Source organism: Myotis daubentonii, chromosome 15 (genome assembly GCF_963259705.1).
Source record: "Myotis daubentonii chromosome 15, mMyoDau2.1, whole genome shotgun sequence".
NCBI lineage: Eukaryota > Metazoa > Chordata > Mammalia > Chiroptera > Vespertilionidae > Myotis > Myotis daubentonii.
In genome coordinates, this window is record NC_081854.1 from 43,547,733 (window position 1) to 43,573,834 (window position 26,102).

The 26,102-nt window shown below is 49.9% G+C and overlaps 1 protein-coding gene and 1 long non-coding RNA gene across 5 annotated transcripts in view; one reads left to right on the top strand and one right to left on the bottom strand.

Moving 5' to 3' along the window:
* ZFHX3 (zinc finger homeobox 3) overlaps positions 1-19,896 on the bottom strand; it is a 244,773-nt gene extending 224,877 nt beyond the window's left edge. For 3 of the 4 annotated variants that reach the window (XR_009448889.1, XM_059667592.1, XM_059667595.1), the window contains exon 1: positions 19,757-19,896. The gene's annotated coding sequence lies outside the window, so the exon portion shown is untranslated. Of the gene's footprint in view, positions 1-8,957; positions 9,437-19,756 lie in introns of those variants that run through there. The other variant, XM_059667593.1, reaches the window with a different exon arrangement.
* On the top strand, positions 8,808-13,418 carry LOC132217403 (uncharacterized). Its single transcript, XR_009448890.1, has 2 exons — positions 8,808-9,006; positions 11,250-13,418. It is a non-coding gene; the product is annotated as an uncharacterized LOC132217403 (long non-coding RNA).
* Positions 19,897-26,102: the final 6,206 nt, after the last annotated feature.

Genomic DNA, 26,102 nt, shown 5'->3' on the forward strand with positions numbered 1-26,102 from the left:
CAGCTCCCCGAGCCTCCGAGCTGCACTGCAGCTGTGCAGCCAAGGCCCTACTTTTCAGAAAATAAACACAAAGACTTTTTTTTTAAAGAGAGAAGGAAAAAACTTTCTTCCAGGCCCAGTAACTGTAGAAAACGGGTTGGAAGGGCCAAAATCATCCCAGGTACCGCTGAGCTGTCCAATAGGGGAGCCACCAGCAACACAGGGTTCCTGGGCTCTGGCAACAAGGCCATTCCCAACTGCTGAAACAAGAACGTCATGGCGATACTGTGGGTGGCATAAAATATATGTTAAACTTCATTCCACCTGTTCCTCTTTGCATTTTATTAAAGGGACTACTAAAAAAAATACAATGACGCATGAGGCTCCAGTTCTATTTCTATGGGCCGGCAGGGCAGAGGATGAAAATGTTACAGCCTCAAACACAAGCCCATGGCCATGCCCTAACAGGAAGTGCTTAATCTGTAAATGCTGGCAAGGCCCTAAAATGAAGCCTATGGCAGTATCTGGTGTCAGCTGGGCGGGATCACGAACTCGGAGCATGCTCACCGAGTATGTCTAGCTTGGGAGAGGGAGGGAAGCGCGTGTCTTTTTAGCAAAGAGGAACAGATGCAACCTCTGCCGCAGCGATTCTCAACCTGGGCAATTCTGCCTCCCCCGCAGAGAGTGGGCAATTCCTGGAGACTGTTTTTATTGTCATGATGGGAGGTGGGGTGCTAGCAGCACCCGGTGGAGATGACCTAGTAGACGGGATGCTGTTAAACATCCTATGACGCCGAAACCAGTTTGGCTCAGTGGATAGAGCATTGGCCTGCAGACTGAGGGGTTCCAGGTTCGATTCCGGTCAGGGCCATGTACCTGGGTTGTGGGCACATCCCCGGTGGGAGATGGGCAGGGGGCGGCTGATCGATGTTTCTCTCTCATGGATGTTTCTGGCTCTCTATCTCTCTCCCTTCCTCTCTGTCAAAAATCAATAAAATATTTTTTTTTTAAAAAAAAAACATCCTATGGTGCACAAGACGACTGTCACCCTGAACAGAGAATGGTCAGGCCCCACGTGTCAACCGTGCCCTGACATAACCAGACACAACCAGGAAGGGACTAGATGTGAGACCCAAGCAAGCCCACTTTTAATACTCAGACTTCCAGGGGCACAGGGCTGGAAGGGGCATCGCTTTGCAAAATGGCTTCTCTGTAGGTTTCAGCATTGGTAACAGGTTTTAGTGTGATAAACAATGTGGGCAAAATAAATAACAACAATAAAAAGGTTAAAACTATATTAAGTTTCTCACCAGACTGAGTGTCAAGGGTTGACAGGTCTGGCCTGGTCTGTTTTTCAAGCTAGTAGGGGAGAAGCAGGGTTTAAAGCTCAGGGCAGGGCCAGCCGGAGCCCCCTGCACACAAAGTGCCGCCTCTCGGAGGATTCCAACTGGGCAGCTACGGGCGGCCCAGGGCCCCACCCCTGACCACACAGGTTCCTGTGACCGGTGACAGAGCAGCGGCGGAGGCACTGTGATTGGGCCTGCAGGGGCAGGAAGGGGACAGGGCAACCGAGGAGGAGGCAAAGACAGGAAGAGCACAGAGATGAATGGGAACAGCCCCTTCTCAGAGCCAGGCTGGGAGGCACTGCAGGAAGGGGGGGGGGTAGCGGGGAGGGCACATGATAATTAACTCAGCAAGTTGATAGTATTTGCATATAAATGCCTCCACAAATCACTACAAACAAGCCAGGACAAGTCAGGCCTATTAGCATATACAAGCCAGCCTGGGAAGGCCTCTCTAGGTGGGTCATTGAGGGGGCTGCTCACTTAGAAGGCCGCCTGCCAGCTGGGGGGCCGGGTGGGGGGCATGTGAGGGGAGGGGAGGGCTGGGGAGGACAGTGACATTGTCTATTTCAGACTCTTTCACTCCTGAACTCAGATAAAGGATGTCAAGAAGAACTGTCCTTCATCTAAGCCCATAAGGGAAGAGCGAAAAAATGCTTGACCGTTCAGTTTCTTTCTTCCAGGGTGTGGGGAGACAAAGGTAGCGGGGGCATCAGCAGCAACAAAAGAAACACAAAGGAAAAGGATATGGGGTTGGAACCACCCTTTGTGGAGAGGCTGCTCAATATGCTATAAGCACAATAAAGCCCTGTTTTCCATTTCATTTAATTTCCTCTATAAATGCTGGGCGTCTATTATGCCCATTTCACAGATGAAGGAAGGGAAGCTCAGAGAGTTCCAAGGATTGGTCCACAGCCACACAGCTAGGCCGGCGTTGAGCTGGGCCTCAAGCCTGTGACGCCAGCAGACGGCTGGAGCTTGAAGCCGGCTTCCCAAAGAGCGGGCTCCGTTTCATTCATCTCTGCTCCCGCCAAGGAACTGAGTGTGAACCACGGGGCCCCCACTTCACGCGCTGATTTGTGAGCGCCACTCTGGTCCTGATATCTCACTCCTTCAGCCAATGAGGAGGACTGCACCTCCCTCCAATCAGACACTGGGGAGTCTGCACCAGGAGTTCCTCTCCCAGCCAGTGGCTCCACTGCCTGGACAGTTGTTATGGATTCCCCACCAAGGACAAAATAAATGAACGGTCCTTTCCCAAAAGGCGCAGAACAGTGGTTCTCAACCTTCTGGCCCTTTAAATACAGTTCCTCCTGTTGTGACCCAACCATCAAATTCTTTTCGTTGCTACTTCATAACTGTAATGTTGCTACTGTTATGAATTGTAATGTAAATATCTGATATGCAGGATGGTCTTAGGCGACCCCTGTGAAAGGGTCCTTCGACCGCCGAAGGGGTCGCGACCCACAGGTTGAGAACCACTGGCGTAGAAGTTCTCTCCTTTCCCCCAAAGATTCCTCTGCCTGGGTCCATACCTACTGAAGGAAACCCTGCTTCTCTCCTCCTCTTTGAAAAAGTGGGGGGACCACTATTTCCACTTCTGCCATGGTTTACCTGGAACTGCATTTTACAAGTAAGTCAAGTAGCACGTGTTCACATTGTCAGGTACACAGACCGACAGTCCTCAATGCCCAAGTATAAAAGCGATACCACTCAGGAGCCTGACAGAACAGAGGGGCCATTTATAAGCAGTTGCTGTCGCCGTGACAATCAACCTCCTCACTCACACTGAACCCACGGGCCTCTTCCTTAAGTGTCCAAAAGTGGCAACCATGCAGATGGCCCACGGAGAAATACGAGGCAAAAACCGCTCCCCCCCGAGCCAAATGGACATTGTGAACCAAGGCCCTGCGCCAAGCGCATTTTAAAAACCAGGGCCTGGAATGGTGGAAGAGGCTTGCATTGTTTCTTGAGCAGTTAAGAAAAATTGTTTTAAAAAAGTTTGTTGTTGTTGTGTGTTTTTTGTGTGTGTGTGTGTTTTTAAAAAAAAGGGAAAAGTTGCTGAGAAGGAGAGAAAAGGCACACACATGGTCTTTAGCATATTTTCGCTGGACAAAGATGTCAGGAAAAGAAAAGTTGAGTTGCTCAAAATAGGCCACTCGGAGACAGAAGTGTGAGAAGCAAATAAGTTCATGTCTACACATACGTACTTTTTATAGATTTACAGGAGTTTAAATTCTTTTGAAAAGAGCTTTTTATACACAGAAGGGAGACTTCCATATTTGAACAGGCACTTATATGACTTTAGAGTGGGGGGGGGGCTGCAGGGCTGAAACGAAATATCAAATTAAGCCCCTTGGTCTTTTCGCTCAGCTAATCTGACTCCAGCCTCTCCACTGAGGAGCTTCAAGCGAAAAGACAGACAGCCGCCTGTGAGCTGGAATTTTAAGACTGAAACACAGAGCCCACGACAGCAATGTGCACAGGCACAGGCCTCATTCAAAATCTAGCTCAGACAACAGACTCTGAGAATTCTCCTCCAGTCACATTCCTGGATCAACTGGGCACCGCCACCAGAAACACACAAGATTGTCCTTTAGCCCACTCCCCAAGGGCCTCGAGGCACTCAGGCTTCTAACTCAGTAAGAAGTCTGCAAGCCCCCATCATGCTTAACCACCCAAGTCCTCAGTCTCAGCCCTTCTCTTTAGGTAACATCACACACACACACACACACACACACACACACACACACACACACACAGGAGGAGGAGGGGGGAGGGAGGGAGGGAGGAGGGGGGAGGGAGGAAGGGAGGAGGGGGGAGGAGGGAGGGAAAAGGAGGAGGGGAGGGAGGAGCAGGGGTGGAGGGAGCAGTCATCAATGCCGGGTCTCCAGAAGCAACCGAGCAGGGGGAGGTCTCACTCCCAGATCAAAGGTGTGTGGCCGAAATCACTCTCAGGACAGTGCGTGAAATCGTGAAATCGGCAGCAGATGAAAATGCCACCGTCCTTTCACAGAGTCCAACGGAGCCAGTCTTCCTGGTTCAGTCTCCCTGCGGATGACTAAAGACACTCCACACACTCCCAACTGTTGCTCCAAAAGACCCACTTAGAATTAAAGACGAGATAATCATTTGAGAAAGCCTTTCAGGCCATTATGTGATTAGCAGAATGGAAGAGGAGCAGGATCAGGTGCCTCCCCATCTTCACAAGCAGAGTGGCTGCCAGGGGGTTCGGTGGTTAGTCCCAAACCAGCAGCAGCAGCCAGAAGGGACAAGCATGGGAGGAGAAGTCACTGACCACACTGCCCATCCCAATCCTTCCACGGACGCCTTAGACCAACTGCAGGGAGGGAAGAGGAGGGGAAAATCTTGGAGGTGGCACAAAATTCAAAGAAGGAGCAGCTGAACCATCCTAGACCCTCCCCTCTCCCTGCTCCTCCAGCACACAGGAGGCCTGCTGGCTAAGGCCACTCTGGAGGGGTGCATTAATCCTCATGTTGACAAGGCTGCATGGCGACCCTCCCACCTCCCCAACCCCCCGCTGGGGATGGGAGAAGGGCTCACCCAAATGGAAGATTAAGCCCAGGCATTTGGCTAAGAGGCCCTGTCTGGGGTTAAAACCCACAAAACAGTAGTCTTGCTCTGAAATGAAGCCAAATTTGCCACCCAGCAAACTTTCTACGTCTCTTACCCCATTTTTATTCACACCCTTATTCCTGCCAAAGCAAGAAACTCCAGGAATTAAGGGTGAAAGAAGGGGAGAAACAGCAGAGGAGGGGAGAATCACCTTTAAAAGTAACCAATAAGAAGCCAAGACACCTTCTTTGGACAAAGAACTCTCTAGAAAGGCACCCATCAAGGCTGAAGCACTCAAAACTTTGTCCTCACCATCCCATCCCCTGCCCCACAGAATGAAAACCAGAAGAAAACACTCACGTTGTCTCTGTGCTTCTGAAGCTTTGGCACAGGCTGTAGTCAATGCCCCAGTTTCCATCCACACAGAAGGCATTTACCACATTAGCAGAGAAAAAGCCCTCTCCCATCTGACTGTCGCTTCGCACATGTTCAAAGAGCACAATCTGGCAGCCAACTTTAAATCATATAGAAAAGAAGCCTGACAGTTGTTGATGTTGTAGTTCTCCCCCTCAATCTGGATTTTGAGAGCGGCTTGCCCACGAGCCAAGACTGTTGCTTGGGTCTCTCCCTCGGGGCAGTTTGACTCAATCTTAGCTTCTGTGTGTCTGTTTCTCAATCTAAGCAGCCTAAGGACTCAGGACACCGCTCTTTGGTCAGAACAGGCACCTCTCAGTGTTTGATTGAGATCAGCTCCTGCAGAGGAATTCCTTTGGCTGGCTGCTAGTAAAACTGGGTCCCCTTTCTCCCTGACCACAGTGTCTAACCCAGGCAGAGGCCTGGGATTCTGAGCTGGGATTTCCAACAATCACCCTTGCAATTCAATTCTCCTACCAGAGCCTGTGGAGACCCCTAGGAAGTTCACCGTTGGGGAATCTGCCTTCCTGTTGTGTTTTAAAGTACCGCCCCCATCCTGGTTAATTACTCCAGTCTTGGGGACCAGAGTAGGCCAATGAGCCCAAGCACTACAGAAATAGGCCAGGCTAAGAGCAAGCAAGCATTTTAATAACAAGCGAAAGTATAAACCACAGCACATACTGCGCTGCTTGAGGTTACTGATGGGGGACGTCAGGTGCATTATCCCTGTAATACTGGCGAGTATGAGATGGAACCTGCAAGGTTGTTCGGGCAGAATCACAGTTGCCTCCCCTACAAGACCAGGCCAAGCCCTTCTGGTTAAGAAGCCAGCCAGCTACTCTCCAAAGTGGTTGTAAAGACAAGTCACTCTCTTCCCCTTCAAGTAATTCCCACCAATTTCCGACACTTTCATAAAGCCCTGCTTGGTCACTTACATATTTCCTTTTTAACATAAAACTGTTGTTAACTCTGAAAAAAAAAAAAAAAGAGAACTTCTTAGGTGAGGGTCTGCTTTGGGTCCTTGCATTTCTCACAGTAAGACTTCAGAAGCAATAAATAAATAAATAAATAAATAAAAAATCCTCAAGAGTAACAGTGACAATAGGACATGCTCCCTGGACACCACTTGTGACCAGAAGTAAAGAGACGGAGCTAAGTCATCACCAGCCCCAGAGAATATTTTGCTAGTATTTATTCTAATGAACTAACAACCTCTGGGTCATCCAAGGTGAGCCAGGCCTGTCCTGGAAGTGTCTAGTAATCATCATTTAAAATAATAATGAAAACTGAAATCTCGCTTATTTTAGCTCCTTGCCACTGGGCAGTCCAACTGGCACCAAGTTTACAAGGCAGTTAGACCCGTTCCAAATCCGTTCTGAAAGCATCAAGAAGGAAGGCACTTCGCTGTCCTGGTGGGAGGAGCCAAACAGAGGCCTGCTGGGAGCACTGTTTTAGTTGGGTCCTTTCCACCCAGCCTGAGTATTCATTTGTGCAAATAAAAGACGGAAGGGAAGAAACCAAAATTAAAGTTTCAGGTGGTTGGAGAAGCAGCACAGATATATATTTTTTTTTTGGAAGAATAAGCAAGTGTTTCTCAATAGTTCCCTGTCAATCAAAAGTGTTTTCAGGAGAACTGGAAAACAGCAGCTCCTTCCCACCGAAAGTGCAGCCATTTCAAAAGAGAGTTGGGAAAGGGAGGTGACCCATGTCATAAAGACAGTAGGTCTTCAAGCCACTTAATTCCTTGTGATTCTAAAAGGACTATTTTTAAATCGGAAAAGTGCTTGCTTCTGCATCTGCCCCATGTTGTTAAATAACACTTGTGTAATTAAATAAAAGAGCCAAGTGTGACCCTCGCCCATTCTGAGAGGCACTTACACGCTCCCTGAAAACATGCTGGAAACGAAATGCAGACAATCTCCTCAGTCCTGTAATTTAAAAAACGGAGGGAGGAAAAGTTTCTCTTGGCCTTTCGGGCCACACACCTTCTGAAAGGGGCGGGGGCGGGGGGGTTGGGGTCTCTGCAAAGTACAATGAACACAAATACAGGTGTGCAAACATCCAGGTATGTATGTACCTCTCCTCCAATGACCCTATTCTTGAAACCCTTAAATTATTTAGAATTGCGGTCTCCTGACTTCCCTCACACCCCACCTCTGTTCCCTAATTGCTTTTCGTGTTTGGGTTGGGTAACCAGAAGGATTCGGAATCTCGGGCCGCCAGTGGCAGTTCTGATAACAAGGAACAGGCCCATGCTCCTGGCCGATCAGGTTACCTTGGAAGGTGTATGTTTTCCTCTCAAAGGCAGTCTCAGCCCCTGCACTCAGGCCTCCCTCTCCAGCCCAACTCCTGGAACTCGTGATTTTTAGGGTTTCCCCTTGAAAACTATCCAGAAACCACAGCCATTAAAAGAACATGAAGGTTTGACACCTCCTGAATTTAGGAATGAGGGGGACTCCAGGGGCCAGCTCTACAAACTCGCACCTGCTGCTTGATGGCAAAGAAGCGAAGTTCCCAGCTAGTGTGAGCTTTAAATTATACTCTATTTATTGAGTGACTTGTCTCCAAAGACCTCAGAGCGAGGGATGAAAGAAGATGACGTGTAACTTTCTATCTACCTTTAAGGTTTAAGTTTGTTTTCCTTGCTGTGCTTTGATGCATTCCGCCCAGCAGGCCCAGTGTGCGTGCGGGGAGAGGCCTTCTCCCTGTGCCCCAGTGTGTCCTCTCTGAGTGACCTGTCGGTGGCTTTCAGAGTCTGCAGGCCAGTTAGACGACACAAACAGAGGGTGGGGGGAGAAGACCCTTCTGCATTCACCTGTGCCTGGGCTTCATTTAAGCCAGTGTATAGACGGTGCTTGCCCAGGCCACGCACTCAACCACCCCAGGCGTGAGTGGTGGCCTTTGCCCTCCATCATTACAGCTCAGGTATGTCTAAAGCAGACAGGACCATTTCCCAGAAAGCTCTTTCCTCTATGCCTACAATGATTATTATTATTATTATTATTATTATTATTTCTGCTACTGACCTAACTTGGACATTCCTCCGGCTCCTTTAACAGGACAAACATCTCAGCTTTCCCTCTCGACCACCCCCGCCCCATCCCTTCAGAAATGAACGCTGCTCTGGTCCCCCCCCCCCCCCCACAGAGTGCAAACAAACTAAAATTAGAGGGTGGTCCAGTGGCACCGCCTGCCAGCTCCCAAACTCTGTCTCTCCCTCCAACTGCTCCAACAACAAGCGCGTTTTCCACAGTTTTGAACGCACCAGTGACTTCTTTGGGGCTGAAAAGGGTGCATGTCTAGGCGGGAGGAGGGGGGGCACCCAAACTTTGAAATGACACCAGCACCGCAAGTATTCAGAAGGCAGCGACTAATCCAAAAGCCCAGGAAGTACAGGCGGGAGGGGAGGAAGATGGGAGAGCGCAGAGGAGGAAGGGCTTTCCTCTGTGCCCAGCAGCACACAGAGGCTCTCGTCCCGGGTAGGTTCCAATTGGATCTCGCAGCTCCAGGGCCTCCAGCCGGCCCTTCCCCCACATGCCCCAAGAGAATGGGAAGTTCAGCCAAGACTCACAGCACCTGCCTGCAGCTCCAGACCGGCTGCGCGACCCGGGCGGGCCGGCCGGCGGGGGAGGCGGCTCCACTCACCTGGCACACAAAGGCTCCGCACACCTCCGGCGGGAGGAGGCACCGGCAGGTCCGAGGGCCGGGGCAGGCGCGACAAGGGGAAATTCCAGCGGCACCGGAGCCCCGAACTTACCCACCCCCGGCGGCATTCTCGCTGCCTCCCGCTGCCCCCGGGGCCCCGAGGCGGCTCTGCCCAGGTGGAGGGGGGCCGCGGGCGGGGGAGGGGGGCTCATGGTGGCGGCGGGGCAGGCGGTCGCCCCTCCCCGGGAGGGAGGGTCCCCGGGCTCCGCGGAGATTCACCCCAGGGGCGCGACGCAGAGTCCCCGGCCCCGGCCCGGCCTGCCCACCGGCTCGGCCGCCCTCCTGGAATCGCTTTATGCAAATGAGGCTCCGCTCGCGGCGGCGGCGCTCACCGCCCTCGGAAGGGGGGCGGGCGGGGCGGGGGGCCTTCGGGGATCCACATTACACAGCAACAAAGCGGAAGGTTAATTTGAAACTCACAGCCCCGCCGCAGCTCGGCTCCCCGGGCAAAGCCTGACATCTACAGTCGCGCCGGGCGCAGGCCGGGTGCCGGGCGGCCGCAGGGGCAGTGGCCGCGCCCGCGGGGAGCGGGGCCGCACGCCGGCGCCCAGGCCCGAGCCCCTCTGGGCCGCTCCGGGCACGGGCTTCCGGGCGGGCCGGGCTGCGCGCCGGGGGACCGGAGCCCCGAGCGGCCCGGCCGGAGCCTCCCCCGCAGCCCGCCAGGTGGGGACAAAGCGGGGACCTCCCCCGGCGCTGACCCCTCGCTCATCCAGAGTCAGGAGGCGGCCTAGAGGCGGGCGAGGAGACAGGGACGCGCCCTGGGCCACAAGAAGGTGCCTGGGGTCTCCGCCCGGAGCCGGCGGGCTCCCGGCCCCATCCACTCCGCGGCCCGGCCCCTCGAGCCTGGGGGCATGAGCCAACGCGGACAGGAATTCATTTGAAACACACACACCCATCCTATTAACTGTTTTTACAGAGCACTTCTGTTTCTCAGCTGCAGAAACTTACAAAAACACCCCCCGCTCCCCATTGAGAGTTTAAGGACAGAGTTTTTAATGAGAAGAAAGAAAAAGAGAGGAAGAAAAAGAAGTGAAAAGGCTTCTCAGTTTGCAATTAAGTCTCTTTAACAAGGCTCTCCTGATAAAGCCACACAGGTTCCGATCGTACAGATCACGCCCTTCCGAGGGGACATTCTACTGGGGGGTCAGATTTCACGCGGCCACCCCCGTTGGTCAGAGCAACCGCTGGACACTTTCCTGTCTCCCCAGCTTCGCCTTTCCCATTCTGCTGTGCCAAGGGAGCACCCCAGAAGTCTCACCGGAAGTCCCTTGTCCCCCCCTGCCAGAACCCCAAGCTCAGTCTGAATTTACTCCGGATTCTCTCGGCACAGAAAAGGCACCTGCTTTCCCCCTTTCTCTAAGCCACCCACCCAGGCTGGCCCCACAGCCCGGAGAGTCCCTTCCGACTGCACAATAATGAACCATGCAAGTGTTAGAAATGTAATAAGCTCACGAGGCGAAGAGCTGCATGTATGGAATCGTATTAGCACTAAGCACACATGGATGCAGGAGGCAGAGGGATGCCTGGCTGATGAAAACTATCATGTCACCATGTACAGGGCATATTACACAATATAATTTGGGTTCAAATTAATGTAAATATCTAACTTGTTGGAGACAGACAACCCCTCTTTCCGTTTTAGTCCAGAAGAGACTCCAAAAAAAAAATTTTTTTTTTTAATTTTTTTCAGCCAGGTCTCTGGGAGAAAAGACTGCCTCTAGGGAATCATGTCCGATTAGGGACAAAGGAAAGCACAAGCCAAATTCTGTCACACATGAGAGGGTAAGGGGGGGGGGGGCGGGGAGTGAAGAGGGAGGAAGGAAAGCAGAGGATGATTTCATAAAGCAGAGTCTGATCACCGCGGAGCTGTTTTCAGACCGCCTGACTTCAGGCCCAAGAACAGGTGGTGTTTTCAAAACACACTATTATTTATATTAGCCACGTGAGTTGAGAACACCTTAAAGAAAACCAATTAATAATTTAATTGAAAAAGTGACTATGAATAATACATGAAGATGATGATGCTAGCAATAATGCAAGCACCGTGGCACATGCCCCACAGAGAGGTCCCTGGAAATCTCCTGGGGGGCGGGGGGGAATGAAGGCTCCAGGCCCCACTCCTTACCTGGAAGCAGCAACCCAGGGCCCCTCAGCTAAATTCAAGAGAGTGAGAACATGTTTATACTCCCAGGAAATCTAATTTTGCTGCTTTGTTTGAACTTTTATTAACAGGGGGCAACCTAGTAATCTGGTGACATCATCAACCTGTGGGCCTACACATAAATATCTTCAATAAAATAAAAGCTAGAAAGCCCAAAGAACCAGCTATAAAATACTCTGGAAGGATGAGGAGGTGCTGGAAACAAGGCCCTGAGGGGATCTGCCCTGACACCGCCAGTGTCCCGCCTGCAACCGACCTCCTGCCCCTTAGAGGCCTGACAAATAGAAGGAAGAGCAACCAAGATCCCTTTCCGCTCTCTTAATCTGGCACCAGCCACACAGGGTGAGGCCTGGTCAAGCTTGCCTTTGTTACAGGCAGAAAATGAACAGGTAATCCACAGGCAAGTGATCAATGGCCTCTACCATGATGAATATAAAGGCCTGCACAAAAGCTGGGATGGTACCTCTACTAAAACTTATCTTCATCACCAAAGAAAAGAATACCTCTTCAGAGGGAATTTGCAACTTTTGCGCTTACAAATGGAATCCACAGTTTCTCTGAAATGCATCTTGCAAATGCTGTCCTGTGACTGACTCTGCAAGGCCCTGGCTCTTCGGAGGGCAGCGGCCTGCCGATCAGCCCTCGGCCTGCCCAGCAGGGCCAGCCCTGCACTCTCGTTGCCCTGTCCTGAACGCTGTTGACAAATAAACCCACTCTCAGGAAAGGCGATTCCTGCTTCCAGTTCTCCATAACTAGGCTCATCTCATCTGGAAAGCGTCATTGGCAACAGCCGAAAGGATAAATATTTAAAACTAAATCAGGGGATGCTAACCCCTTCCCTACTCCTCCCCTTACTCTCTCTCCAAACCAGAGGCCAGCCCGCCTAAGGCTTCGCTGGCTGGTAAATTACAACGATCTGAACAGAGCCAACTGGCTTCTCCCGCTCTCTCTCTCTCCCCACATACACACTCAGTCTCCAATGCTGTATGTATCCTTCCCCTTCAGCAAAGGTAAATATGATCTCTGAGCTGAGATACTGTGAAAGTCAGCATTCTGACTTCTCGCTAAAGCTGGGCTCTATTTCACAGCACAACCGGGTTTAGGCGGATTTGTGTATTCTTCCAGATCCTTCTATTTTTATTAAATTATACATACACATTGATTTTAAAACTAGTGCTTAAATAACCTTGAGGCTTCAACAAAGAAAAAAAAAGGGGGGGTGGGCGTGAATAGTCCCTGAAATAAACAAGGAAACATTTGGAGCTGAATGCCCAGCTATCACCCCATCATTTCTAGGCAGTTATATTTACGGGCCTGGCACCTGCTGGGTGATCAGGACCTCCTGGGTATGGGACAGAATGCAGGCTCTCCTGAGAACAACCCACACTCAGGCTGCTGTGCCAAGGCCTACACACAGATGTTCTGATTCACATTTCTCTGACAAAAACCTCAAGGCCTCCATCTATCGCTACAATGCTAATTCCATAATTTTACCCCCAAGTCGTAGGTGGAACGGAACATTATCTAGCTTACTAACCCACCCTCCCCAGCTCAGACCCTAAGTCTGTCAATGACACACATTAAGAAAGACACAAATGAGTAAACATTTTTTAAAGGAACTGTGATTGGGAAGAGCTTTTCCAAATTAATGTTAAGTTACAAAGCCCAGTTTAAGAAAGCAGAAATAAATAACTTGCCTTAAACTAGCTTTAAAAACGTTAGGTAAAAAGCTTGCTCTTTCCTTTTTTTTTTTTTTTCTTAAACAAAAAATATTATTTCTGAAAGGGCAAAGAGAATTTGTCATGCAAGACTTTTATACCCAGGGGGATTCTTACATTTGTGTTTCTAAACCTTGAAATTGAGAATTTTAATGAAAAGGCAGACAGATGCTTAAGGACAGCCTCGCAATCAAGGTCCATACATTACAGGAGAGGAGGGACGCTTTGTTTGGGGCCAGGAAAAAGAGGTGGATTCCATCCCTGCTGTCTGACACATCCCTGTGCACTCGGCCTGACACCACTGAATTCTTGGAGGGGAAGCAGGTTGGAGGCAGAAGAAAGGAAAAAGGAAACTGGAGAGGAAAGAAAGGGGGGAGGGGGCATGGCTTCTTTATATAAATCTTGTATGTGTGGGTTTTTTTTTAAATTCTCAACACAGCATCAACCCCATAGTATGTGCCAACAATTCCCCTACACATGCATTAAAACAATCAATTAAACGATCTACCAGGAGCACAATAACCAAGATCAGATTTTTTTTTTTTTAATGAAGAATTTCATTTGGGTTTGCAATTCTTTCCCATCAAGTGACCACTTTTGGGGACAGGATTCTAAGAGATAAACAAAAGATGGCCCTTTTCACACTCCGCCCCCCCCCCCAAATGATCCTGGAATCCCATTTTCTCATCTTTTTATTTTAGTTGCATTTTTGTTGGAAATCTGCACTAATCTGATTTAAGAGCTCCGGAGCTGAAATCTCACATATCCTCCAAGTCAGCCAGCCAGTGTTTTAGAATTTGGATTTCTATTGAGGCTGTTCCAATCGCCAGCGAGGCCTACGATAAAATGTGCTTCATGCTGTTCCGTTTGTCTCTCTGCAGACAAATAGAAACTGTGAAATTTAAAGAATGGACGGAGAAAAAAAAAAAAAAACCTAAAACAAAGAGGTTAAAAAAATAGGACAAATGTTTTTGCTTTTGTGTCTGCCTGGAGCAATTGTTTGGGGGAGTCTGCATTGACAATAACCATGAGAAGGCCATCTAAAGGCGATGCGCGCACAAGGGGACTCCTTGCCTGCTGCCTTTGGTCTGGGAGAAAAAGCACCTTAGCTCCATTCTCCAGGAACAAAGGCCAGGGCCGCGGAAGGGGGGAGAGGTTACCGGGGCTTTCACATGGAGCCAAGTGTCAATGCAGGTTCATTTTTCACCCGTCTTAGTTGGAAAGCAGCTCGGTGAACTTCCTAATGACTGCTTTTCCCTCTCTCCCTATTATTTCTAAACCTGAAAGAACAAAACAATAATATTTTTTTTAAACCTAAAACCCATCATCCTATTAGAGGGAAAGCCCTGAGGCCCTATGGTCATTTTTTTCCTCCTTCCTCTCCCCACCCTACTTTTTATTTTTGGAGGAGGGGGGATTCCCATTGTAGATCACATGGAAATAAGAAACGCTGGACACTGAGGTCATTTTTAGTAACACCAGAACGGCCTTTATGTCCACAAAAAGGCAGAGAGCAGAAGAAAAAAAAAAAAGGAACAGGGAAGGGAGGTGATGGCGGGGCGGCTGTGGGCAAGGCCTGGAAACATTTCCTTTTTTTTTTCACAGCATGAAGTGGCTAATGCCAGCTTCAGATATGCAACTGAATCAAAGTCATCCTTACACAGTTGGAGGGGTTTTTTTGGGGGGCGGGGGCTGGATGGAGAAAGGGACAACAACGATATATTAACAACATAGACAAGGTGTGTGTGTGTGGGGGGGGGGGCTTCAGAGAAAGGAAGCCGAGATGCATCACTGCGTGCCATGAAAATACCAGGGCAAGTGGATGTCGGAGTGTTTAACCAGCTTCGAAGCTAGAAACATCTTCCCCAGCGGCCAAACCCTAGGACGACAAGGCAGTGACATGCAACTCTCAGCCTTTGAACCCAGACCTGGCAGCTTAGGAGTGTGCCCTCCCGCCTCGCCCCCTCCCCCCCCCCATTCCCCAGGCAGCCACAGGCTCTGGCTGAAAAGCGAGGTGGGGGAGAGGGCCCTTCGAAGAAGCACAATAAACAACTCAAATATGAACGGAAATGACATCAGCAAAGTGAAGGACCTGTTTATTGCAGATCAAAACAAAACAAACTTCCAAACCTTTTGTGTACACACGGTAACTCTATAAAAAGCCCTCCTAAAATGTCACCAGGGTCAACACATCAGCATCCCAAGAAAACAGATAACAGTCACCACGGCAGGGAAGGGGGAGGAAGGGGGACGAAGGGAAGAAGGTGGGGGGGGGGGCGGAGATACAAAACCAGAAGGGGCCAAACACCCAGCTGACTATTCCCCCCTGTGCTGATCCTTAATATTTATTGGTGTTTATAATCTAAAAGCCATGCTCTGTGTTTCACTTAATACAAGGCCAGACAGTGCTGTCTAATGAGGCAGCATTACAATCAGCTTGTAATACTGAATTTTTAATGCTGCCAAGGATTCTGTTACATAATAATATGAAAAACAGAAGCTGAAAGTGGGCTCGCGGTGACAGGACACTAGAGGTTCCAGGCAGGCAAGCGCCACAAGCCTGCCTTCCCCCTCCTCCTGCCTCCCCCTCCTCGGGCTCTGCAATCAGTCAGCTTTCCATCCCTGTACAGGAGATCAGTATGGAAACCATGAGAATTTCTTAGGAAATCCACTTCGTTATGATACTCCCGGAGCCAAAGTTATATTTCCAGAGTTTGAATTCTAGCTGCTCTGGGGTTAGAGGTCTGAAATGAGCATTTTCTTTGGTGTTGGGGCTGAAGAGACAAGGAAGGCAGGAGAAGGGAGAATAGCTGGTTTTAAGCAAACTGAACGATTTGGGAAAAAGGAATCCGAGAGGGGGAAAAAGAACTAAGATGCTGGGGGTGGGGGTGGGGGTGGGAGGGATTGAAGTCTGCCGGCCATATTCACAGCTGCTGCACTCAGTTTACATTGGTGTAATTTAAAAGCATATATATATATATATATATATATATATATATATATATATATAGAGAGAGAGAGAGAGAGAGAGAGAGAGAGAGAGAGAGAGAGAGAGAGCTGCTGTTGCTCCTCTCTGTAATGCCCCAAGACTGTAAATCTATAACCACTGCAATGATTTAGTGATTAAAAACATGATAACATATTGTGTAACTGCAAACCACAGAACCCTTGCCAACTCTCCTCCAAGATAAAGGGGGGAAAATACTGAAAATGTGTTGCTCGCAGCGATCTTCCTAAACCCAAAAGATTTTAATAAAAGAATCTATATAGTTCAACGAATCAGAAAAGGGTGAGTGAATTGTATGTGAAGCCAGGAAAGGGGGGGGGGGGGGAGAGGCAGCTTTATGTGGGATTCTTTTCCTTGTACTAACAAATTACGACCTAAACATGCCTTTTCTTTTCTCTCTCCCTCTCTCCCTCTCTCTCCTTCCCTCTCTCTCTCTCTCTTTAATAGTTTGTTGTAACTGGACTAACTGGTCTTGTGTGCTGTCTTGCATATTCAAAGCTGCTTTGTAATCGGATCTGGAGACCCAACCTTATTTGCCTGAACTCAATAGGGGTTTTTCCTCCTCGCCTCCCTTGTTTTGTTTTGGATTCGTATTGTGGGGTTTCTGTTCTTGCTGGGAGCAGACAGCTATCCAGGCAGAGGCTCTGGTGCCTTTAAACTATAGAACAAACACCTGAGAGGGGGAGGCATCATTTGTAACGTGGCAGGAGGAGCCTAAAATATACACACAAAAATAAAATCAAAGCAGCTGTAGGGGTTTTGGCCTCTGAGCAGCTGACCTGACCCCAATTCCGTATATTCTTTTATTTCCCTATCACAGGAGTCCTGCACCTTGGGTCACATTCGAACTCAATGTGACCCTCAAGAGAAGGCAGTCACCAAGCTCTGGAAAACTCCGTATTTAATGGGGGGTTGGAGGGAGTGTAAGTGCATATGCATTCAGACTTCCCCAGTGTAGACCCCCACACAGCGTGTGTATACACACACACACACACACACACACACACACACACACACACACACGTCAGGACGCCAGGCCCTGGGGCCAACTCCAGCCCAGCTTTCTCAGCACACACTACCCGGAGCCTGAACTCTCATTGCAGGAGGCCCCCAAATCTTCATGTCTACAACTCTACCCATAAACACATGCATGCACAGACAAACACTCCTCCAGAGACTTTAAAAACTCCCCAGATCTACACTGCCTCCTCTCTGGACCTGAGCAGGGCAGTTTATTCAGAGAAATCAATAGGAAAGAGCATTTGCAAATATTTACATAAGCCCTGTGCGTTTCAGCATTAAGTAATTAAAAACTAAAACTCGGGGAGGGGGAAGGGAGGAGACACACAGACAGAGGAAGGCTGCTGGCCTAAGAGTGGGTTTTCCTGCCCACACCTCGTCTCCCTAAACCACAATCCTTTCAAAACTGACTTCGTGTACACTTTTTGCAAAATCCTGTTCGTGCACCATTTGCTAGACTATTTCAAAATCATCTCCAAATATGGATTCACCTACCACCAAGCTTTCAAGCCTGACTATAAGTGTCTGTATTCTTATTCTCTCTCTCTCTCTCTCTCTCTCTCTCTCTCTCTCTCTCTCTCTCTCTATCTCTCTCTCTCTCTCACACACACACACACACACAGCAATCCTTACTTTTGACATTGCTTCAATCTGGTGTGTTATTCTCTCATATTCCTATCTCTAAATTATTTGCACCAGTTGAAGATATCAAACATTAGAAGATTTGCAGGGAGCCCTGGAAGTGGTGGTAATTTAATAAGCGAATTCCCATCCCTAAACCCTCCAAGACTTCCCACCTCTATCTACAGGATACCTGCACGTTGGGGATTCAATACCTGAAACCCCCACATGTAAACAGATTTGCAAAAAAAAAAAAAAAAAATTGCACAGCAAAATGGGGTTTTTAAACAGGCCACTTTCAGAGCGGACTTCCCCTATATTGTCCTGGAGGGATGGGCAGTAATATTGCCTCCAAGTCTTCTCTGAGAAGCCGAGCAAGCCACTGGAGCACCCACGCTGCAGATATTGTAGGAATTTACAGTAAATGTAGGTACACGATTGCAGCACGCTGCCCTATTGATTATGCAGATTGTGATCAATCTTCTCCCCTCGCCCAGTTTCCAAGACTCTCTCCGAAGACCTCCAAATAAGTTGGTCTGTAACTGGCCATTCTCCCAAAGTAGGGAGAAAAAAGTAATTTTTTAAAAAACATAATAAATCGTCAAGTGTCCCCACTGAAAGGACTTGAGTCTTTTTTTTAATTCCAAAGTGAATTTATGTTCTGTAATTTGCATTACAGCCAAGCGATCACCGTCTGTCATATTCTTTAAAGGTACTTAACAAACCCCCTTTTAAAAGTCAGGAGAACTGGAGGCCAGAAAAGGGCAGTCAGCCTCCTTCTTCCATATAGCCCTTAGATCAAGTTTCAATAATTGAGACCAATAAAAATTGTCATATTTACCCTGCTTCAAAGCAACAAGGAGTAAAAGAGTGGGTGATTTTTGAAAGCACTTGTAATCAAAGAATTTGCCACAGTCGAAGGGATTGTACATTTTCCAAAGTCAGATTCTAAGCAACAGATTAATTTGCAAAGTAAAATGTATTTTTAAATTTTAATAGCTCCACAAAAAGCCTACGAGTACGGAGTCCATACACAATTTAAGTGCCCTGCATAAAAAATACACTTAGATCTAGTCCCCAAAAGACATGCAAAAAGAGGTACAGAGATGTACGTGACAATGAATAATGTGAAATTCAGGAACACAGTTTTCGCATCTAATGGAAAAAATACATGGAAAAGAGGAGAGGGGCAGGACGAGGGGTGAGAGTGGGCAACAGAACGTAAACAATCCCAGACTCTCGTGAGAAAAAAAAAATAAACAAAAAGAAAGAAAGAAAGAAAGAAAAAAGGAATCCTCCTACATCTCTCAACTCAGCTGGCCGAAGAGAGGCCGGCCCGGCGAGGTCTAGCCCTGGCGGCGGCGCAGCCCCGAGCCCCCGGGAGCCCCTAGTGTCCAGGGCAGAGCCCCCTCCAGGCGCTCGCGGCGCTGCCAGTGGGGCAGGGAGGACAGCGCGCAGGTAGAGGGTCGGGCGGCCGCCGCGCCCCCTCGCCCCCTCTCGGACCCCGAGGCTCCGGCCCGGCGCCCACGTCCCCGGCAACTCTAGCCCTGGCGTGGAAGGCGCCCGGCCGGCCAGCGGTGGCGGTGGCGGTGGTGGTGGCGGCGGCGGCGGCTACTGCTCCCGGCCGGGTGCGCGCCCCGTGCGGCGGCTCAGCCCGGGGCCCCGGCGCCTCTCGGGGTGGGGCAAAGTTGGGGGCCGGGGGCGGGGGCGCTCGGCACCGCGGACCCCCCCCGCCGGCCGCCGCCTTTGTCTCGGCGCCCGGACCCCGGCCGCCCTCTCGCCCTCGGCCCGCGCGCTGGCCGGCCATGCCCCGCGGCGCCTCCAAACTCGCGGCGCGGGCCTCGCCCCGGGCGCCTCCACCCTCCCGGGGGTCGCGGGCGGCCAGCGGCGGCGGCGCGGGGGCCGGGGAGGAGGGGGCGGCCCGGGCGCGGCGGCGGCGGCGGGAGGAGGAGGAAGAAGAGAAAGAGAAAGTTTGGCGCAGGGGGAAGGAGAGCGGGACGCGGCGAGCGAGCAGGGCGCGGGCGCGGGGAGCGCGGGCGGCGGCGGCCGGGCGCGGGAGCCGGGAGGGGGCAGGACGAGCCCCATGCAAAGCAGCCCGGGCGCCCCGAGGAGCCCCGCGTCCGGGCGGTGGCGGCGGGAGGAGGAGGAGGAGCAGGCGGCGGCGGCGGCGGCGGGAAAAAAAAAAAAAAAAGAGGGAAAAGTTGCCACTTACGCGGTTGCTTCTCCGGCGGCGGCGGCTGCAGCGGCGCTGCTGGCGGCAGCGACGGCGGCGGGAGCTGGCGGCGCTTTTAATCCCGAAAACAGGCGCTCGGGCCGCGGAGCCCATCAAGGCAGCAGCGGCGGCTGGCGGGGGTCGGCGGCGGCGGAGGACGCGCTGCTGGCGGCGGCGGCGGCGGCGGCGGAGCTGGAGCGCGCTCGGCGGAGCCCGGGGCGGGAGGCGGCCGCAGCCGGGGAGCCGGAGCCGCCGCCGCCGCTGCCGCCGAGCAGCATGGTTGGCGGGGAGTTTACAGCCCCCGGAGCGGGCAGGGGCCACGGAGGAGAAGCGGCGGCGGCGGCGGCAGCGGCTCTAGGCTGTAATTGGGATGCAAAGCAGGCGGCGGCGGCGGCGGCGGCGGCCGGGAGGAGGAGGAGGAGGAGGCGGCGGCGGCGGCGGCTGCAGCGGTCGGAGGGGACGCGCTGGAAGTGGGAGCTGATGAGTGAAAAGAAAAAAAAGTCTTTGGATCTTTATTCTGCTAATTAGTTTCCTGCAAAAAATGGCTGTGATTAATTCAGTGCGCATGTGCTTCATTACCCAGGCACGACGGGAAGGGCTAATTAGCCACCTTCTGGATCAATAAGATTCAGCAAAAAAGAAAAGGGGGAGGTGGAGGGAGGCAGAGGGGAGGAAGGGAGGAAAAAAAAAAAAAAAACAGGGGAAAGTGATGAGCAGGGCGAGGAGAGCAGGAAGAGAGGATGGGAGAAGAACCCAGGAAGAGGGAGAGAGGCACCAAAAGTTTATGCATGTATTAAAAACACATACACACCACACACACCACACACACACACCACACACACACACACACACACACACACACACACACCGAGAAGTGAAATGCAGAGAAGCAACAATAGGAACCTGGCTAAGATTTTTTTAAAAGATTTTTTCCTTTTTTCTTTCTCTTTTCTTGTTTTTCTTTCTCCCTTTCTTTTTCTTTCTTTTTTTTAGTGGTGGGGGGGGGGGCAAATGCAACAATGTTTAAATTAAGTAGGAAGAGAGCATCTTCAAAGAAGAGAGGAGTAAGGGGGGCAATAATGGAGTGGGACAGCTTAAAGATGTAAGTGAAAGAGTAGAGAAGCAGCAAAGACTTAGAATAGAGGCCACTTTAAATTGCAAATCTGAGATTTTTTTTTTTAAAAAGAAGGAATATTACCTCCCTCGAATCAGAGAACAAATAAAATATGGAGAAAACTTTAACACGTACCATAGACTAGACAAAAATATATATGTTAATTTTGTCTTCTGAAATAAGACGAAATCAATCTTCTCTGGTTCTTTAGAAGGAGAGGGGGAGAGGAGAGTGATGATTAGAAGAAATAAAAGGGGGAAAGTGAATCAGAATTGAAAGGGGGGGTAACTTGAGGAAAGACAAGAAAAGGAAAAGTTGCACTTGGAAACAAGTCCAACTTTCTACCTTTCTGGACTTAAGAGAAAAGTAAAATCAATTTTCTCGTGTAAAACCTGGAAAGCAGATGTTTTCAAAATACAGGAAGCTATTTTGCCATCAAAAGCAGGGATGTAATAAAGGCAGTGAAAAATAATTTCAGACTAAATTCGTAAGAAAGAAAGCCAATATATTTGAATAGCGAGGAAAGGTCTAGAGTGGAGAAAAGGGGGAAATTACATACCCCTTCCCTAATGCCAAAAAAAAAAAAAAAAAAAAAAAGTCGTACAGCTACCTCCAAGAGTTTGGAGCAGTCTGGAAGCCAAAGGGCTGGAAGTGAGAGGATGGGTTTCAGATAAAGACTAGAAGCAGTACATCCCACCAGAGCCCAAAGGAGATCCCTGGGATCAAAGACAGCAGCCAGGGACCCCGCTACTGTACCGACTCCCAGTACATCAAAGCAGTCACTTAGGCGGGTGTACGGTACCTCCAAAAAGCAAGCAAGCAAACAAACGCAGGAAGAACAAGAGTCTCTCTCTCTCTCTCTCTCTCTCTCTCTCTCTCTCTCTCTCTCTCTCTCTTCTCTCTCCCCCCTTCCCCCTTCAAATCCTAGCTTTAGCTTCACTGCTACTGCAATAGATTTTTTAATCAGAGTGTGTATTTATGTAAGTTCTAAATATGAACTAATACCATTGAAATCACAATTATCTAGAATAAAATAAAATGCAATTTGCACTTTAAGTGATCTACAAACAAACGTGAAAACATTTATGTGTTTGAAGGTACTATTAGTGCACCCTGTAACATCAGGTAGAGAGACCCTGTGCACTAAAACTTATTTTTCTTAGAAAAAAAAATATTGCCCCAGCCTACATGGATTACTTCTTTTAGAAGGAATTTGGGGATTCATTGTGAAATCTGTTTGATCGGGAAGGAATCCTTCATTTTGAGATTCCAGCATTGCAGCTTCTTAGTCAAGACTAGGGGGAGAAGACCGCGTTAGGATTTTGCAGGGTTACCTCATCTAATCCTTCTGAATTCACCCTGGGAATAATGCTGTTTTATTTAAGAAGGGGGAGAGAAAATACATTTAGAAAAATCGGGGGTTTCCTCTCCCTAAGCCAAACCTGGATTGCCATTCAAACTTTTGCTGGCTGCTTCTCCATGCGGGACAGTTGATCAATAAAGCCAAGTCCAGCCTGGCTTGCTACAGGTTTCACCAGCCAGTGCTTGTAAAACCTTTGTCATTTTCTAAAAATAAAAAAAGCTAAAAGTTATTGTAGAAGAAGGGGCTTTTTTTTGTCCCCTGCACAATGTGTCTTTTGTGAGGTTAATGCCATTCTGGGCTCTAGATAGCCCTGGACAATGGGACCTCTCCAGGAGCCTGCAGACACTCTGGCTTTTTTCTTTCTTGATTTTTTTTTTTAAGGGAAGGATGAAACATTCCTACAGTCCAAACACAACTTCTACTTTGATTAAATAAATATTTATCTTTATTGTAGCCATTGTATATTTTTACCTTCAGTTTGTCCGGTTTCTGATTATTATTTTAAAATTTTCATTGGCAACAGTTAATCTTTTTTTTTTTTCCCTTTCAGTCCAAAGTGCAGGTCAGTGTAAAATGTAGCTGACTGAAGGAAGACTGGTAAATTCTGAAAAATTTCCCAAACACATCAGGTAAGGAAAATTGTTTAGATCCCCAAGAGTGCATGTGCTTCCTATTTCTCTGTCTTCACGAATCTGCATAAGTCTGTTAGTTTATTTTTTAAGATGTAGTAGAATTAAATTTCTCCTTGTAGATCTTGAAAACTCACTTCAATGCTATGTATTTAATTTCCTTTTAAAATGTAAATAGCACTAGAAGGGAACTTGTAGCTTGTTTCTTACACAGACCGGCGCGGAGGAAGTCAGTATCTCCCCTGGTGTAGGCTATTTGGGGGAAATTCTGGATCTAAATGTACTTCATGTTGCAATATAGAAAAATGTCAGTTTAAGCTGGTAAATACTTATGCTAATTTTACTGAGTGAATTTGTTATAAGGAGGAGAGGTACCAAGCTTGTATGATTGAATTATGCTTAGGCGATAATCCAGCTAGATCTATATGGATTATTTTATGTACAAAATGAAGAAAAAAGGAACCAAGAAATTCAGAATCTAAATCCTTCACTTAGTTGGGAAGAGGGCAGAACATTTTAGACCAATGTGTTGTGAAGATATTTGCAGTTGGGAGAGAAAGTGGAATGTAGGCTAAATATTGCATTGATATGTATATCTCTCCGCCTCTTGTTCAAAGGAGTGGGTATGTACATATATAAACACAAAGATATATGCATAAATGGGTACATATACATTTGAATGACTTTAGATGTCTTTGCATCCCTGTGTGTGAATATGTATATGTGTGCACACAAATATACAAGGTGTACATACATGCAGGTGCAGCAAGTGCTCTCTCTGTGTGCTCTCTCGCTGGGGGTTTTTTGTTTCCAAATCTGTTTGAAGTTACTTTTTTACGAACAGAACGGAACGTAGAAGTGTTGGTTTCATGATGAAGATGTGGATGGGGAATTTGAGTAAGAACTTGCTCCCCTGCGATTTTCAGAATATGGGGTTGCAATGTTAGCAGCTAGTATTTGGTCCAAGGTGCGCTGGGCAGTCTTAAGGGGAAAGCGAGGTGAAGAGGATCTTAGGAGATCTTCCTTCCAAAGAGCCAAGCCCCTGGGCCCTGGGTTTTCTTCTGCTGGGGGTTGGGGGTTGGGAGACACAAAAACAAAAGTAAGTGGGGGGGGGGGGCGGTGGAGAAAAAAGGAAATCCTATGTGGAGACTGGGGTGGGTGAGAGGACGCCTCGGAACAAGCCTAAAGCTGGAGCCAAGAGCAGGGCTGCACGGTGGAGAGCGTGCGGATGCCTTTTTAAATGTATGTGCATTGCTATTCTCGGTCTATTGTATGTACGTGTGACTGCCCTTTCATTTGCCAAGCCAACGTATGGATTCCATAAATGCAGACATGCCCAAGTGCATCTGTCTGGCTAGTTAACACGATCCAAACATCCCTCTTCGTTCCGCTAACTCCGGCTCTTCCCCGGGCTCCCCGGCAGCGCTCCCGGCTGTCCAGCCCGCGCCCCAGGCTCGCAGCGCCCCGCAGTCTGGCCCTTTTGTGGTCCCCTCGTGGGATCCAAGGTGCCGCCCTGAGGAGGCCAGCTGCTGCCGGTGCCGGGGTCAGAGGCGCTGCCGGCCTCTGAGCGCGGGCGCGGGGAGGAAAGGGTTAAGCTGCCCGAGCCGGGGAAGCGGCTGCGCTCATCCTGGAGTGAGGTGCAGTCACCAGCAGCTGTGATTTAGGGGTCAAGTCCTAGATCACCTTTCTGCTGCCTCTGGAAATGGCAGAAGATGAGGTAGGGAGGGAGGAACAGGAGAGAGAGGCAGCCAGGCGCGGCACTTGGCGCTCCATCCCTCCGTTCCCTACCCCCAACCCCCAGTCCACCTCCTGACCCCCAGACAAATCGAACAGTTCCCCCTTTCTCCTTGGGGTGCGGGGGAGGTTATTCTGAACGCCCAGAATTGCTCCATCCGCAGCTCTGTCCTACGGTGGAACCACTGTGCCCTGAGCCTCAACCACAAAATCAGAAAGTTTGCCCTGCGTGCGCCAGAGGGTGAGCAGCTGGGGCTGGGTGAAAATTGGCGGAAAACAGGGGTGCCCTCGGCAGGATGGGGGGATTTAGAGGTTGGTGCCAGCCCCTCAGACTGCGGTCCTGCTCCTCACAGGCGTGAGCGGACGTACACAGTGGTGTCCACTGCATGCAGCTTCTTGCTTTGCGCCCACGTTTTTGGTCAAAAGCTTCCTCCCCCCCCCCCCGCCCCCCACGCCTCCAACTCAGGCAGCCGGGAGAATACTTTGTCAACATCCTTTTCACACCTGAGAGAGAACCAAAAACCAGATCCAGGTTTCTTTCCGAGGCAGCGCCCTGGAAAAGGGCAAAGCGCCCCGAAGTGTCTTTTGTTGTGGCGCTGGGCGGGGCCGCCAGGTTCGGGAGCGCAGCGCCCAGGTGGCGTCCTGGAGGCGGCAGGGGCCTGGGGCCGGTGTCCACGGAGGGGCTCTCACTGGGAGAGCCTCCCAAAGTCAGCCTCGCAGGGTTGCCCTTTAGGGCAGTGACAGCTCTTTTGCAAAGTTACTCCACAAAAAAAAAAAGAGGTTTGGGTAGGGAAAGAACTGGCTCTCAATGACAGAGAAAGGGGAACTAGGTCCCTGGGGGACACAGACAGGTGGGGGTGCTGAGAGTAGGTGTGGGGGCAGGGGAGGGAGCCGGTCCACATACAAGGCGCTAGGGATGCAGCCCAGGGAGGCTCAAGGATGCGTTCCCCAGAAGCTCCTTCCAGGTGCCAGACCAGGGGCGAAGCACCTTGACTCCAGCCTCTGCTTGCAGGGTCAACGCGGACCAGCTGCTCCAGAAGGCAGCTGAGGTCTGTCTTGCGAGCCCTGCCGCCCCCTAACCCCACCAGAGCCTCCAAACCACGGAAATCAAACCAAATTGGCCGCTCGAATCTAGAGAGGTTTCATCCCTGGGGCAAAGGGGAGGGAACGAGCCTTTTTTCTTTTTCTCCTTTTGAACTCCCGACTCAAAAGAGACCACAACCTACTCTTGAGTGCCATCCCAGCACAAGGATTGTGGGTATGTCTCATCTTTTCATCCCCCCCCCCCCGCATTTCTCAGAAGTAAAACCTTTAAAGAATTAGCCCCAAACTTGGAGCGCCTGGGTCCTTGAAAGAGTTCCAAATGATAAAGCCTGCCCTTCATTTCCAAGACGTGGCGCATTGTGAAAATGCGGGGCAATTAGTCAGTTGCAGGGTTTGCGTCAGATCCCCAGTTTCCTCCGCTCCTTTGCGATGGAAATGTGAAATCCAACCTTGGGGCCCGAG